Source organism: Melospiza melodia, chromosome 2 (assembly GCF_035770615.1).
Source record: "Melospiza melodia melodia isolate bMelMel2 chromosome 2, bMelMel2.pri, whole genome shotgun sequence".
NCBI classification, from domain to species: Eukaryota; Metazoa; Chordata; class Aves; order Passeriformes; family Passerellidae; genus Melospiza; species Melospiza melodia.
In genome coordinates this window covers 60,552,078-60,567,472 of record NC_086195.1, presented here as the reverse complement: position 1 = coordinate 60,567,472, position 15,395 = coordinate 60,552,078, and the positions used below count along the sequence as shown (strand labels likewise).

The 15,395-nt window shown below is 47.6% G+C and overlaps 1 long non-coding RNA gene across 2 annotated transcripts; it reads right to left on the bottom strand.

Annotated features, from left to right (window-relative positions):
- Nucleotides 1-6,858: 6,858 nt before the first annotated feature.
- Nucleotides 6,859-12,853, bottom strand: LOC134414160 (uncharacterized). 2 transcript variants are annotated; one of them, XR_010026682.1, is made up of 4 exons: nt 12,731-12,853; nt 11,445-11,891; nt 11,106-11,168; nt 6,859-10,431 (listed from the first exon to the last, which is right to left on the bottom strand). It is a non-coding gene; the product is annotated as an uncharacterized LOC134414160 (long non-coding RNA). The 2 variants fall into 2 exon arrangements; XR_010026681.1 differs by lacking the exon at nt 12,731-12,853 and adding an exon at nt 12,580-12,711.
- Nucleotides 12,854-15,395: the final 2,542 nt, after the last annotated feature.

Sequence of the window (15,395 nt, the reverse complement as noted above, 5' to 3'; positions counted from 1 at the left end):
GCTGACAAGCCAGGGTTGGGAAGCCCCCATTCCCACAGGGATACCTCCAGTGGGGTGCCTACAGCTGTTTTAGCCTCCCCTGTAGGACTGTGTCTGTGCTGGCCTACTTCAGATGGACCAACACTTCTATACAGACAGATCCATGCATTTGTGTGTGCTCTTGCACATGGGAAGCTCCAGACTGCTGAGTGTGCAGACCCTTACACAGAACCAGACGTGTGTACGTGCACAGGCACAAACCCATACACGTGTGTGCTTTGTGTATCCAGCCACGTGTGTGTGCACATATGTGCACATCTCTGCTGCGGGTAAGTTAAAGGCAAAGTGGGACTTGGGAGTGAAGACATGCTGCCATTTGGGGTTTCATCTGCAGGGATGGTCAGATGCTGAAGCCACAGCCTGGCCTATTTTCAGACGGAGGTGAAAAATGGATTTCTCAAGAGATCTATCACTCGGTTATTGTTACGTGCTCAGCGGGTGACAGGGCAAAGTTAGAACACGCCTGTCACAAAGTATGCTGTGTTTATTCAAAATTGGTATGGAAGGCATGTTAGAGGATGCCCAAAGCTGCTGAGAAGGGCTGATTAGATGTTGTGGTTAGTTCCAGTGTGTTGGTTCCACTCTTCACCTCTAAGAATACTTTCCCATCTTCCTGAATCCTTTGAATTTCTTCTCTTCATAGTGTGGAAATAATGATTTAAGGCTGAGATAATATGAGAGGGAGGAATTAGGGAGGGAGTGAGCATACAGAGAGGAAAAGGAGCTTGTGGTCAAAGTAGCAGACTCCCAGGAGTCATCTCTGTGACCCCCTAATGCCAGTGTCATGACAGAGCCTCTGCCATCCATGAGCAGGAGGCTCCTCACTGCATTTGAGGTGCTGTACATTGAGATCAAAGCTCATGGCTGAAGGACCAGTCTTGGGAAATTCCTTGTCCCCACCAATGTGGCTTCAGTGTTGGCCAAGCCTGTGCTCCCATGCACCGGTTCAGCTTGACACACACTGTTTGGCCCAGGGAGAGGACTTTTTTAATGATTGTCCCTCCAGTATACAGTGGCAAGTTCATGGCAGCACTGCTGGGAGTAAAGCCAAGCATCCCTGTTGCAGCGTGCTGCAGAGGGGCTGCCACCTTTCCTGGTAGAGTCCTGACCTCATCAGCTGGGCCAGCAGCCTCCTCCTTGAGGGCACTGCTCCCGGTAGCCCCAGACCCAATTCCTGCCACCCAGCTTTGCTCCTGCATTCCCGGCAGGGCTGCGAACAGCTGCTTCCCAATCTGCAGTTTGACCTTCCTTCCCTGGGCCAGATTTGGGTTTGAGGCTTGTGCCTGCCACCCAAGCCCTCCACGTGCCATGGCCAGGAGCCAGCTCCTCCTCAGAGTAGAAGGGAACTCCTAATGGCTGTGTCCTCTCCCAGCTCAGTGCCGCTGCACAGGGGGTGAGGATGCAGGCGGTGGGGGACAGATGTCATGGTGCCTCTTGGGTTTGCAGCTGGCCTGGCCTCCTGCCAGCCTTGCATCCCGCCTCCCCAGTGGAGTCCTGTCTTTTGCTACAGCTGCCTCCCCCTTTTGGGAACATTTTTGCCCTTTTTTGCCACTTCTATACCTCTCAGCCTCAAGAGAGAGGAATAACTGTGGGGTGCAGAGAATAAATAAGTGAACACCACCTAGTGAGATCAGGGGAGAGCAACTCTGTCTCTGAAATTGTTTACCAAACAGTGCTGAGTGTGGGGAGACAAATGGCATACCATGAGCAACAGCCATGGGCTAATTATAGTGGGTTAGGATAAACCACCGGGCCACTGGGCTGGCCACCCCAGCTAAACCTGCAAACATATAGGCTGAAATGCTGAACTGTATATATATATTTAGTATGATGTGGAATGCAGTCAGTAACTTCTATCTGAAACTTCAGCTACCTTGGCAAAGAGTGTTACAGAGAACACAGATACGAGCACCTTTGTGATGCTAGCAATCCTGGAGTTTTGCATTTAGCAATTCTTCATTCCGAAGAAGAGTGCTCATAGGGCACACTCTCAAGGACTGGGGTTTTTTGAGTTTAAGAGAGGGATGCACCTTATCATCCCAATTTTGTAGGGTAGCTTTATTCATGAGCTTATAACCACATCTGTATTTCAGTATCACTAAAACTTGCAATTTTGGGTAGTTGCGTAAAGCCCAAGCTACTGCAATCATGAGATTGCATGAAAATTTGTACTTTCAGCCTTTCAGAAGAGAATGTTCCTCCTGAATGTGAGCAAGCAGAAAGGACAAACAACTTGGAGAAAGCTGCTCTGTCTGATAAAGAACTGAGGTCAGGCAGGGAACTGCTTCCCCAGGGAGGTTTGGGCTAGTATTCACAGTGATATTTGCACAAGTGGGTAAAGCCAATAACAAATTAAATCTCGGTACTCCACTGCTAACAATTAGACCAGCTGCTCTTGCTCCCTTCCTCAGTGGTCTCAACCCAAAAGCATAGAGAAATAGTGGATTCTTGTAAAGATTAATCTTTATTGGCTGCTGCTACTGTTAATAAAGGAGACCCTCAGGGTGCCTTCTTGTACTCACTGAGAGAGATTTGGGCTCCAAATCTCACCCTAAGGATGTCTCTGACCTTGCTGAGTACGAAGGGAATTTGTAGGAGAGCCTCAACACATGCCCAAGGCCAATTTCTGCAGAGGAAAATCCAGACCATCTTAGAGCGGCTGATCTCACCCAGGTCTTTCAGCAGCCCACAGGTCACGTTTTTGTACACAGAAGAAGCAGAAGATAAAACAAGCACGGAGGAGCATGGGAGAGTGCAGAGGTCAAGCTGTGCCCCGACTCCCCTACCACCAGCAGGAGTTTCTCCTGGCAGGGAAGGGGAGCCAAGCCCAAGAGTGACGCTCCACAGCCAACACCCTTGAGGGCATAAAGGGGCCAGCAAAAGGGACATGGTGTTCTCTTACATCTCATCTTCAGATGAGGGCAGGCCAGCCCACTCTGAAGAGGAGCCTGGCCAGTCAACCATAGAATCACAGAATCATAGAATGGTTTGGGTTGGAAGGGACATTAAAGATCATCCAGTTCTGACCTCCTGCCCTGGGCAGGGATGCCACTCACTAGATTAAGTTGCCCCATTCAGCCTGGCCTTGAACACTTCCAGGGATGAGGCATCCACAATTTCTCTGGGCAACTTGTTCCAGTGCCTCACCACCCTCTGAGTAAAGAATTTTTTCTTAACATGTAATCTAAACTTGCCCTCTTTCAGTTTCAAGCTATTGCCTCTTCTCCTATCACTACCTGCTGATATAAAAAGTCCTTCTCCCTCCTTTTCATAAGTCCCTTGTACTGGAAGGCTTCAATGAGGTTTCCCCTAAGCCCTCTTTTCTCCAAGAGGAACAACCTCACCTCTGGCAGCCTGTCTTCATAGAGGAGGAGCTCACAGGGAAGGCTCAAAGGAGGATAGAAATCTCTTTATGCCTTGGCAAATGATTGCCTGGGATTTGCAGAGGTCTTTGGCAGGAGAAAAGACTTTTGAGAAGGCAAAAATTTTCTGCTTGCCTTTTAGATAGCTTCTTTAAAAGGCTGTCCAGGGAAGATCTGCTAGACAGTGTCTCTGTATTGCTCTTGGTTATGAAACCTGGCCTCTGAAAGGCAGCATATGTCAGTGTCAATACAGCCATTAGGATGCAATCCCACTCCCAAACAGCCTTGGCACTATGATGGTCCTTTACTACTGTTGGTTCAGTTGAGTTTCCCCTAACAGACTGGGAACAAGCTGTTCTGTCTGGATCTAGTAACTGCATTGTTCTTGCTGATGGTTAAAAACCTCTCCTCCAAAATCCCCTCTGTCAGTCATGAGCCACAACATGCTTCAAAGAAGTGATCTTTTTTTGGGAACATTTACTCCTTGTGTGCAAGGGGCCAAAGACACTTGTTCACATTGATTCCAGCTTATTATTGAAGAGTGTTTGGGGATACCTCATTCCTCCCAAACCCACTGCTTGCCTCCTCTGCATTAGCTGCATCTGATACAGAGGCCACAAAGGGCTGGCAGTGGAGCACTGCCATCTACATATGGTTGCCTGTCAGTACCCAGTTTCCAACACACTTGCTGCAAGAATATGTCTCATTTATCTCAGCATTTCCACCATCCACCTTGCCAGAGGGCTAGAGCACCCAGCAGAAAGAAGGAGGACAGTCAGTTAAAGCTGCATCACAGCAGTTTTGGCAGTGGGAGGAGCGGGAGCAGCAGAGGGGTGTTGGCTGGTGCAACACGGTGATGGAAATAAATAGCACCCGCCTGGGGCGAGTTTACTGTGCTCCCGGGGTGACAGCCTCTGCCTCGGAAAGGGTGTGGTTGATGTCTCACACATCAACTCATTGCCTTAACAGAACTGTAGGCACTGTCCAAAATTCTTCCACTGAAACTCTTTCAAGGTTCCAGTATCTAACGGGAAACTTCCCTGAGAAATCTGTGAGATTCAAACCCTGCTGTGCACCTGGGGTCTGACCCACTCAAGCCTGTACCGACCTGTACCTGGGTTTCAGTTTCAGGTGGATGATGGATGAGCTTTTGCTTTAGGCCATCTAGCCCTTCTACACACATCTTTTCGCCTCTGCTTGTAGCTACTCATGCCTCTGCCTAGCCTTTAGCAAAGGCTCAGCCGGTCTGTGCTGCCCTCTTATGGGCACACACAGGCAAGGTTACATTTTATTCTGGTTTTATTTTTTCAGTTCAAGATGCTCTATAACCTGCTATTCCCACACTGTTTTTCCACACGTAATTTCTGACAAGCCAGGAAGGCTTAGAACAACTACTAAGAAGTCTATGTAAGCTAACTAGGAAAAGTTAGCTCAGCTTCTACCTTTCTAAAGGGCTTTGCTCTTCATTTACAAAGATTTAATCATCTAACGGGGCAAAATGTAGGGAGCTGTTCCTAAACTCCTCCCATATATGCTCCAATCTGCCAAGGCAAACATATATTTTCATCATGGCATCAGACCATGGTCAAGGAGTGTCTCAAGATAGCTCTCTTACACTACCAAGGAATTCAGGCAACAGGGCCCAAAGCTGGGTTCTGCAATGGGCAGGGCTTGCTTTCAATACTGTGGGGTTTCAGCAAGCTGGCAATGGTGTCCTTTGCTGAATCTCCTTGCAAGGAGGCAGGATAATATGCTAGACCCAGGGTATACTTATACATATATTGTATAAACAATAACAGGATTGAACTGGCATCGATCTGCTCTTCAGAGGGACTGTCATGTTCATGATGTTTATGTAAATTTGAGACACTGTTAAAAACCTTTGAGTCTCTGACCATTTTCCTGCATGCAATACAGCCTTCCCTCTGATGTCTACTCACCTATTCAAACTTCAACAGCTCCTCAAGGTGGGAACTGTTTTTCTTCAAAGGCTGGTATGACATCTGTTTTTTCCATTAACAAACAACTGCAGCATTACACATCCTTTATTCACCCGTTTCCTGTTTTATGCTGGAAGCTAAGCTGAGGAACAGGAAGGAGGAAGGACAGAGGTCATCGCTTTTCCTTACCAACTCCCTAACCCTAACATGGATCCTGCCTCCCAGTTAATAATAATTTTTAAGGTTGGACCACATGATTCTAAATAAGGTATTTGCCTTAAAGACTTTTAAGTTTATAGTGAAGTTTTCATGGCAAGTGTAAACTGAGAGATGCACTCCCTTAGCTACAATGCTTCCCTTTTAATTTTGAGAACTGCACTAGATAGCTGCGCACCTTCATAACTCTGGCTCTGTGCAGCTATATGTTCCTCCACTTCTTGTCTCTTTAATGACAATGAAAAAGATGCTCATTTTGGTCTCAAAGTAACAATGTCAAAAAGAAAATGAGTCCATCTCATTGTTTGTTTCTTTCCTGGTATTATTCCAGTGCAGTTTATGATAGGACACCAGCAGTTTCTCCTCTCTTCTGCCCTGGAAGATAGTTTACCCCAGACTCCTGGATGAATAAACCATGGAGATTTCCTTCCTAGTGCTTGAAACAATAGGTCTGTGACAAAGGAGGGTGAGCTACCCCCATCTGTGAGAGGAGTTGCATGGGGAATTGAGATGATATCCTTGAGGGAGAAGAGCCACACCATTCATTCATACCAGGAATTTCTAAAACAGACCAACTACTGGGGTGTCCACAGTCAGTTTCCAGTGTTGAATTATATATACAGAAATCTCTCGCATCTGCTTTGCCTAAATTCATCTGTTCTGCAGTGACATTCCAGCCTACTGCCTTTCTCCAGGAGATGATGGATGAATATTCATCCAATTCACATCTCTTCAATAACTCAAAGTTCTTCTTTTAATTATTGTATGTCAAACTGTGGCTGTGAGCTTTTGGTGATGCTGCTACATCAGTGTTGTCCATAACAGTCCCCAAAAAAGGAATGCAGCCATGGATAACAATTCCTGACCTTAAGGAAATGTTTATTCATTTTTTCCTGCATTTATCTGGATGAAAGAATGGTCAAGAGAAGCTTTCTCTGGAATACAACCTGGAGGCATGTCAGACAGGGTTTGATCAATTTGCCTCAGTATATTCTCTTTCCAAGCACATTCTCCAGTGTTCAGCCTGGAGGAGCTCTCTTTAGCTAAGCTCTTTGTTGGACTTTACCCAGAGGTTATTTTCTTCCATTTCAGACATGAAAGCAGTTGCTACTGCCTACTATGAGTTCCACACGATTGTGAAACTTTGAAATCAATGGCATTCAACTAGCTTAAAGTTGGTGTTATATAGCAGTGATTCATATCCAGTGAGTCACAATGAAATGTCTCATGCTGTAAGCAGCTGCCCATTGAAGGGAGATCTTGCCTGTGCCCTCCACCTAAGAACCAGAGCAGAGGCTGTGTGAACTTTTCAGAGAATTTTTAATCAGTTGTTACAACTTTTTTTCCCCCATTGGTTAGAAGCAGTACACAGGCACCTCCAGTATTGCTGGAGCAATACTGGAGTATACTGGAGGCAGCTGAGTGCTTTCAAGTTCCATACAGAGATGGCAGAAAAAAGAAACTGATGTTTTGGTCCAAGAGACCTATTTTATAGGGACTGCACTTTTCCTCCTGATTGGCTCCTCTGTGTCCTGCCTCTGGAGGAGCACAAGGTTCACAACAGAAACAGTCTGGGCACCATAAGACTGTGCCATTTGGCAGATTAGATGGGTGTTGCACCTCTGTGTCTGTCCATGGATGAACAAAAATATCTCTCCCTTGAAAAGAATGTGTTTTTTCTCAGTACCCAGCTCATACTGCAGAGGAATCATCCATGGAAACTACAAACTACCTCCAACTTCCACACCTTCCACTTCATGACTTATCCATTGGAAGTACACAGAGATACACAGGTGTGGTAAACAGCCCAAACCACCCTTTCTAGAAGAATGCACTTCAGTGCACAGCCATTTCCCTTGTGGAGAGGAGAAAGAGCAAACAGCAGATGTTAGTCACATTGCTTAGCACTCTGGAGGGCATTCAAATGTGCTGTGACTAGTGTGCTTTAAGGACTTATATGGAAGAGTTTCGGTTACACACGAGGAACTGCTAATTCCTTCTGAGCATTCAAGGCAAGAAATTTAATGACAGTTTAATGTCATGATGATAAATGTCCACTTACAAAGATGAAATAAGGATCCAATGGTTTTGGAAAGAAATTGTGGAAAAGGGACAGTCACTCTGGAATTAAGGCTACAGTAAAAGTTTCCATTTAAAATACAACTTTTTTTCTTTTCTTCAGCACAGAAAAGCCTTCTTGTACACAACTGCAGTGCCTTAATGTGAAGTTGTTTTTTTCTAGAGCTAGAGTGTATTTCTCAGAATAATTCTGAAGTAGATGAAAAAATACAGCTGTGTGACACTACCTTAAACACGTAGTGTTTAAGGTTGTAATTTGCAAACATTCTGGAGGATGCTTTTTTGTTTTTATAAAATTAAGTTTGATCATCTGAGAGGCTTGAGGTAAAGGAAGTGACATTTCTGATCTAAGTCCTTGCTCAGAGATTATATCCCCCCCCACCCCAACTCTGAATGCTGAAGGATTTTCCTTGGCCCACTGCCTTCCCCAGTCCCTACACATGCCGTCTCCAGGCCCACAGACCTTATCCTGGGTACAGCCTCATTCATCTCTAGAAAACTGCTCCTCAATGGAGGAGGACCTCTCCTTAATAGAAAGAAAAGAACAGAAAACACTGTTTCTCTTTTCTGAGAAATAGACAAGACAGATGCTCTCTTTTATGTGTACTGGGAAGGAATTCTTGCTGCCACACAGCAACTTTGTTAGCATGAGATGAGGTGGCCAGGCCATCAAAGGAAAATTGTGGCCCTGAGATTACTGAGGAACACTGGGTAGGGCCTCTCTTGCAAAACTTCTGTCACCTGTAAGAAGACTGCTTCCCAGTTCATTTCAACCTACCTGGGAGAGGAATTAAGGATCTTCCCTTGCACAACTCCCTTAATGCTGACATGAAGTTGAAGGCATATACTTATAGTCTGAGAACGTATTACAGGTCAAAAGCTTTTTGTAAGCAAAAGACAACAACAAACTACAATACCCAAATGACAGAGGTAGGAAATACACAGTGAAGGCTGTACCCCAAGGCATCCTAATCCTGCTCTACAACAAAATTCAAAGACATGTCAGCTTCTCCATCTCCTGCAACAATGTGCTGACAAATGACCATAGAGACAAGAAAGCTTCAAACACTATCTTCATCTTCCATACATTTCCTGTTCCACAGAGATACATTAGGACAGGGCATGTATGCATTGTTTTTCAGCCTGATACATTTTTGGTCAAGAATTTGTAAGCAGATCAATCTCAGATTCTCAGTGTCAGATTTTTCCAGTTGCTGGAGATAAGTAGGGATTTCAAAAGCATCTCGCTGCTGCAGTGGCATCTAGATGCTTAAGTATACATTAAAACTCTTATAAAACCAATGAAAATTTAATCTGAATCGTGAGCCATCTTCAGGCTCACAATAACCTTGAAAAACTCCCTTGCCTATGAATGACAGGGGTGCTTACCTGTTTTCAATTTTGAAACACATGAGTTAACTGATCCTTTTTGAGAAACTCAGCTAGAAAGGAAACTCATCTCACACATGGAATTTGTATGCCAAATACTTGCCCTCTGTTATTCCCAGACTTTTGGCGCCCGAGCTGTGTTGGGTAGAATCACACATCCCAATCATCATGCATTATTTTTTTAAAAATAGATGGAAGTTTTTATGGTGCCCTCTACATAGCCATAGAAACAGTCATTTGGGAATACACCACCATTCATCAGGAAATTAGAGCACTTGGCTAAACAACAGAAAAGCCTGTAGTGACATAAAAACCTTTTCTGGGATCTATTGCATATAAGACAATCTATTAAGCCAAAATAACAGTATGCTCTGTAGCACATTTTCAATAATTGTCAGGCAAGAGACAAGAAAAAGAAAAAAAAAAGTTTTTTTTACAGGGTAGAAGCAAACACTTGGATAGTATGAAAATTAGAATTTTAATTGTTTCAAAAACCAAACACAGTTCAAATGATGTGCTTGCGAAATGTATCTTGACTCTTAATTCTCTGGGCTACCAGTGCTTGGTTTTGGATTGTTTGCTTTTATTCACCTCCCACATTCCTGAGTGACAATGTCTCCTGAAAGCATAAAGGGTGTGTGCAACTGTTGCTTTACTGTTCTGGTTAAACACCCTACTTACAATGATACAGGCAGGGCCACCCCAAAAAGCAGAGTGATCATTGTCCAGCAGGAGTGATTAAGGGTGAGACAGCTGTACCCAGTGTGTGGAAGAGGCAGAGAGACAGCTTCTTGCATTAGAGGAGCTCTGGGGGCAGTGGGAAAGCCCAGACACAAACTATCGAAGTATGAGATAGGCATTGGTGCTGCTGCATAACTGGACACAGTAAGCCACCAATGCAGCATGAGAAAAGAAGGCTGTGGGTTGTCCAGGGCTGCTTTTTAACTCCACTTGCATTTGTCCTTGCATTGTCTGAGCTGTGAGGTTTCTCTGCACAGAGAGGCAGAGTGTGGATTGGCCTAAATGTGAGATTTATGCATTTATATGCCTAGAAGTTCAGCAGACCTGCCTCTTCAAGATGTGCCATATGTGCATGCAGATCCATGCACACTTAGATCTCAGTCTGTGATTCCAAACCAAAACCTGGTTGCAGGATTTAGACCCAAGTGGAAGCACAAGCATACAAAACAGATAAACCAGGCAAGAGACAGACAAGCAGATCTTTTCCAAGTTATTGCTAATGACTACACGGTGCTGGGAAGGCATGGTGTGGCAATACCACAACAGCAGGGTAAATGGGGACCAAAAGGAGTGCACAAGCCTTCTTCTAGAAACACCTACACATCTCCGCTCTATTCCGATAGTTTCTCCGGTTCTGCTTGCCTGGCATTTATCATAGACTGCACCTGGGCAAAAGGAAAATGGAAAGAGTCATTTGGGAGCTTATTTGCTTTCACACTGATGCCCAGAACTGACCCTGCCATTTCTCTGGAGGTTTTGTGCTTAGTGCACCATGAACCCAGCAGCAAACCTCCAAGATGGTGCCTCTCCTGACTGACTGGAGGGCAACGAAGGAAGACACTCACTCTTTTCCTCTGTCTGCTTTCTTTCTTCTAACCTCCTCCTCCTCCTCCTCCCAAGAAGCAATCCACACTTCTAACTCACTCCCCAACTATTGTCTCACTTCACTGACTTTGAATTACCTGTGTTTTAATACACTTCAGGATCAGCAGAGACAGCTCTCTTGAATAGGGGGGTGTGGGTAGAAAAAGTGCTCCCTCCCAGATTGGGATAGAGGCAGCTAGAGAAGGGTCACAGAGACCTCTGTCATTAAGCTTCCCTCACCTCTCAGGTAATTCAGGGCACACTCACCCCATTCTTCCCCCACCCTCCCATACCTTTCCTTCCTCTCAGAGCACACATGGTCCCTTGCACCCCAGGCCCTCTGCTGCTGCCTGTGCTCTTCTCCCTCCCAAGACAGCAGACACACAGTCAGGGAAACAGTCCTGGGCTGACCATGACTCTGGTGTGCTCTGCAAAGCTGACCCTGTTCCCACAGAGCCCCAGCAAGGCACCCTACCTCCAGCAATATGAACTGCAAGGGGTCATCAGGCTTATGGATCAGCAGTTTTTCTGTGATATCCTGAGACAGAGACAAACAGGAGGAAAGAATTATTGATCTTTGGATAGATGGGTGCCTGCACTTCCTGTATCAATGCCATCTGCATTTTAAAAAGCAAGAATCTTTTCAGACACCAAAGATGATCTAGGGTCCTTTTCTACTGCTTTTTCCTTAAGTAATACCTAAGAGAGCACAGGACAAGGAGGGATCTGGGGAAGGGATAATTTGATTCAAGCTAACTTTAGGCCAAGCTCCTCATGTAAGGCTCTGGAAGAAGATAAGAAATATGTATTTCACCTGAAATAGCTGTAGAATTTTATGTTCCTCCACATAATTCATGGCAACTTGATAGGGGTCTCCAAAATCCTCTGGATTCTCCAATGATTCAAATGCAATCTCTGCTGCTGACAACACAGCCTCAACGGTGTTACTGCCATCCTGTGTGGATTCAGAGGTGTGCATCTTGACTTTGAAAACTGGAAGTTCACCCACAGGTGATCTGATCTCAGGTGAGCTTTCCCTGGATGCAGACTATACAATGAGCTGGAAGTGGTGCTCGGAATGGGGTGGCTTCTTGACAGCCAGCTGGTCTGCAGATAGTGGCAATTCCACTACAGACGGCTGGGCTGCAGATGCTGGTGTTTCCACGCCACGTGAGTCATCCAGTGATGGTGGGGATTCAGCTATGGGTGTGTGGTCCTCAGATTCCTCCACTTCAGATTCTGAGTGATCATCGAACCCTTGCTACAATATTTAGCAGATAAAGAACAAGAGTATTTAAAACATCTACCTCCACAGACTAGACTTAGCATATTACTCCATCCTCTGCAAATATGCTGCAGAGGATGGAGTAATATGCACACTTAAAGCATGCACTAACAGGGTTCATTTCTGTGACTGGCTCCACCTGCACCTTCTGCATGATCACCGGAACTTTACTCAAGCTCTGGCTGCAGCCTTCAGAGCTGAACTGTGCAGCAGTTGTATCTGTGCCTGATCCTCGCTGACTAGTTTTCCTAGGGTGACTCTGAGTGTATATTCTAGGTATCTTTGTGTCTACGGAAGTCCCTTGGATGGATCCCAGACCGACCCATGACCTTTCCTTGCCTGTGACTGTTGGTGACCCCTCTGATGTCTGCACTGCCTGCACTGTGGCTGCCCTCAGCTCCTGCCTCATTCCCTGCTTGGAATGAAACACCTCCAGGTTTGCTCCCTGACAGCAGCAGCCGAAATTTGGGCAGGCTTTGCTCATGTACCCCTTGAGCAGCTGGACTGCGCTGTGTCCATGCCCCTCACTCCCATCCCTAGACCTGTGACTGAGTGCGGGCAGTCTGGTCCTGTTTCTTTCTCCCATCCCGAGTCCCGGCTGCTGCAATGTAGCCTGAGGCGGGGTGCTGGGGGAGGACCGAGGGGGATCAGGAGCTGCGCTCACCCTCCTGGAACCGGGAGGGAGGGTGCTGTTCCTGCTGACAACGGGGTTCGCTCCGAGCAGAAGGGAGGCGGTGGGAGGCCGGGCCGGGCCGGGCCGGGCGGTGCAGCCCGGGAAGCGGAGGGAGCGGTTCCCGGCCGGGGCTCTCCCTCACCTGCCCCCGGCTCTGCAGGGAAGGGCAGGGGGCGCTTCGCCCCCTACCTGCGCCGGCTCTTTCTGCCGCTCGCCGCTCGCCGTAGCCAGGGGAGAGGTAGGTGAGCGGGTGGGCGCGGGAAGCCGCGGCGGTTGCCGGGGTAACCGTCGTCACGTGCCTCGGCGCGCGGCGCGGCTGGCGTCACGCGGGCGGCTGAGGGCAGCGCGGCCATCTTGGGTGAGGGCGAAGCTCCAGGGCGGGGTTCCAGGGCGGGGCTCCAGGGCAGGGCTCCAGGGCGGAGCTCCAGGGCAGGGTTCCAGGGCGGGGCTCCAGGGCAGGGCTCCAGGGCGGAGCTCCAGGGCGGGGCTCCAGGGCGGGGCTCCAGGGCGGGGTTCCAGGGCGGAGCTCCAGGGCGGGGTTCCAGGGCGGGGCTCCAGGGCAGGGCTCCAGGGCGGAGCTCCAGGGCGGGGCTCCAGGGCGGAGTTCCAGGGCGGGGCTCCAGGGCGGGGCTCCAGGGCAGGGCTCCAGGGCGGAGTTCCAGGGCGGGGTTCCAGGGCGGGGTTCCAGGGCGGAGCTCCAGGGCCGGGGGGGCGGGAATCCCGGAGTTCATCGGTGGGAAAAGATCCGCGAGTCCAGGCGGTGACCGAGCGCCACAATGCCTCCTGGACCATGGCAGTAAATGGCTTGTCCAGTCTTTGCTTAGTCATTTCCAGGGACGGTGGCTCCACCACTTCTCTGAACAGCCCATTCCGATGTCTAATCATGTTTTCTGTGAAGATATTTGTCCAACCTGAGCCTCTCCCGGCGCAGCTTGACTCTGTCCTCTTGTCCTATCACTGGTTGCCTGGCAGAAGAGACCAGCCCCCACCTGGCTACAATCTGTTTACAAGTGGTTGGAGAGAGGGATAAGGCCCCCTGAGCTTCCTTTCCTCCAGGCTGAGCATCCTCCAGCTCCCTGAGCTGCTCCTTGTAGGACTTGTCTCCAAACCCTTCACCAGCTCCATTGCCTTCTCTGGACTCTGTCCAGCACCTCAGTGTCTTGTCGTTAAGGGCCCCAGAAGTGGGCTCGATTCAGAAGAGACAGGATTTGAGGAGTGGCCTACCCAGGGCTGAGTACAGGGGGACAATCACTGCCCTGGTCCTGCTGCTCACACAATTCCTCATACAGGCCAGGATGTCACTGGTGCTGATGCCTGGCCCTGGCCCTCATCCTGGCTCTGGCTCTGGCTCTGGTTCTGGTTCTAGTTCTGGTCTCAGTCCTGGAAAAGGACATGTCAAATAGCTTGTGCAGGAAGGCAGGGAAGCAAGAGGTAGGGTAGTAGAGTGCCGAGAGAAATATTTCCATGTACATTGATGTGAGAGGTACTTTGTCCTGTCCTCAGTTTTACACAGATCCAGACAGTTTGTGTTCTGCGTGATGAACTTGGTCAGAAAAAGCAAATAAACAGACTGCCAGTTTTCCCCAAAGAGGAGATGAAAGGAGAAAGATAAAAGCTCTGCTGGGTTACCACAGTAACCAGCTTCTGACATATTCTGGTTCATGCTCCAGTCTGACAAGAGCTGGGTTTGAAACAACTGGCTGAAAATGCCACGGGGGCTTATGGGGATGAGAGGAGGGGAGATACAGGACTTCAAAAGCTGTTCTAAACTTACAGATGTCACTTCCATTCAGAGCAGTTCACTTTGTGTGTGTTTTTCAGGTTATGCCGTTGGCCTTTTGAGAGAAACAGCTGTCTCACTGCTCCAGTGCCAGGTTCATGACAGCGCTGTCCATATCCTCAGCCACACTGGCCACTCAGATCCTCTTGCACTGGAGCACTGCTGTTTGCACTCATGGGATGCCAGGTCATTCCCTCTCTGATCCCTTCTTGCATCTCCCATTTCTCCGTGTGACAGTGATGGCTCCAGACAGCATGGGACTGCCGGCTTTTTGTAAGCGCTGATGCAGTTTTATCTGAAGGAGGCATCTTGATATCAGTTGTGTGTTGGGGTGGTTGTGTGCTGAGCCATCCCCGAGCTGTGTTCTCCACAGCATGACTCCCTGCAGGAGTTCTCCCATGGGTTTCTCCTCTCTATCCTCTACTGGACGGAACTAAGCAGTTCTCAGCTGCCTGCTGGCTTCAAATAGTGTCATGCTGTGGGTAAATCTCGAGCCCCATGTGTTCCTTTCATCTGTGCCTCATTGGTAAACAGCAGATCTCTCCATTTCCAACCCCACTGCCTACTGCAGGGATCTGGCTGCTGGGTCTGGAAAGCTAGGATTTTGCACAGGGAAGTAAGATGAATGACTCTATTAAATAAACATCACTGCTCTGTTTATTCTTTCAAAAGAACAGATTAAAAAAAACAGAAGATGCATTTTAAATGCATTAAAAATTCTGAGCAAAATAATGCCTTAAATACAATGCTCATGTAAGATAAATCACATGGCTTTTTTCTACACAGGCGCATGGAAAGCAAAAGCATATTATTATATCATTATTTATATGGCACCATATGCTAAGTCTGGAACTTACAGACTTTGAAATAAATAAGAAAACACCAGCTGCAGATTAGCAATACACTCCTTTATTGGGAGTCACTGTGTAACTGTGGCTATCATTCCTGCTGTTAAGTTAAAACTTAAATAAATTGTCAGAGAAATAAGATAGCCATTAGAGATTCAGTGTCTGTCTCCTGGGGGCGC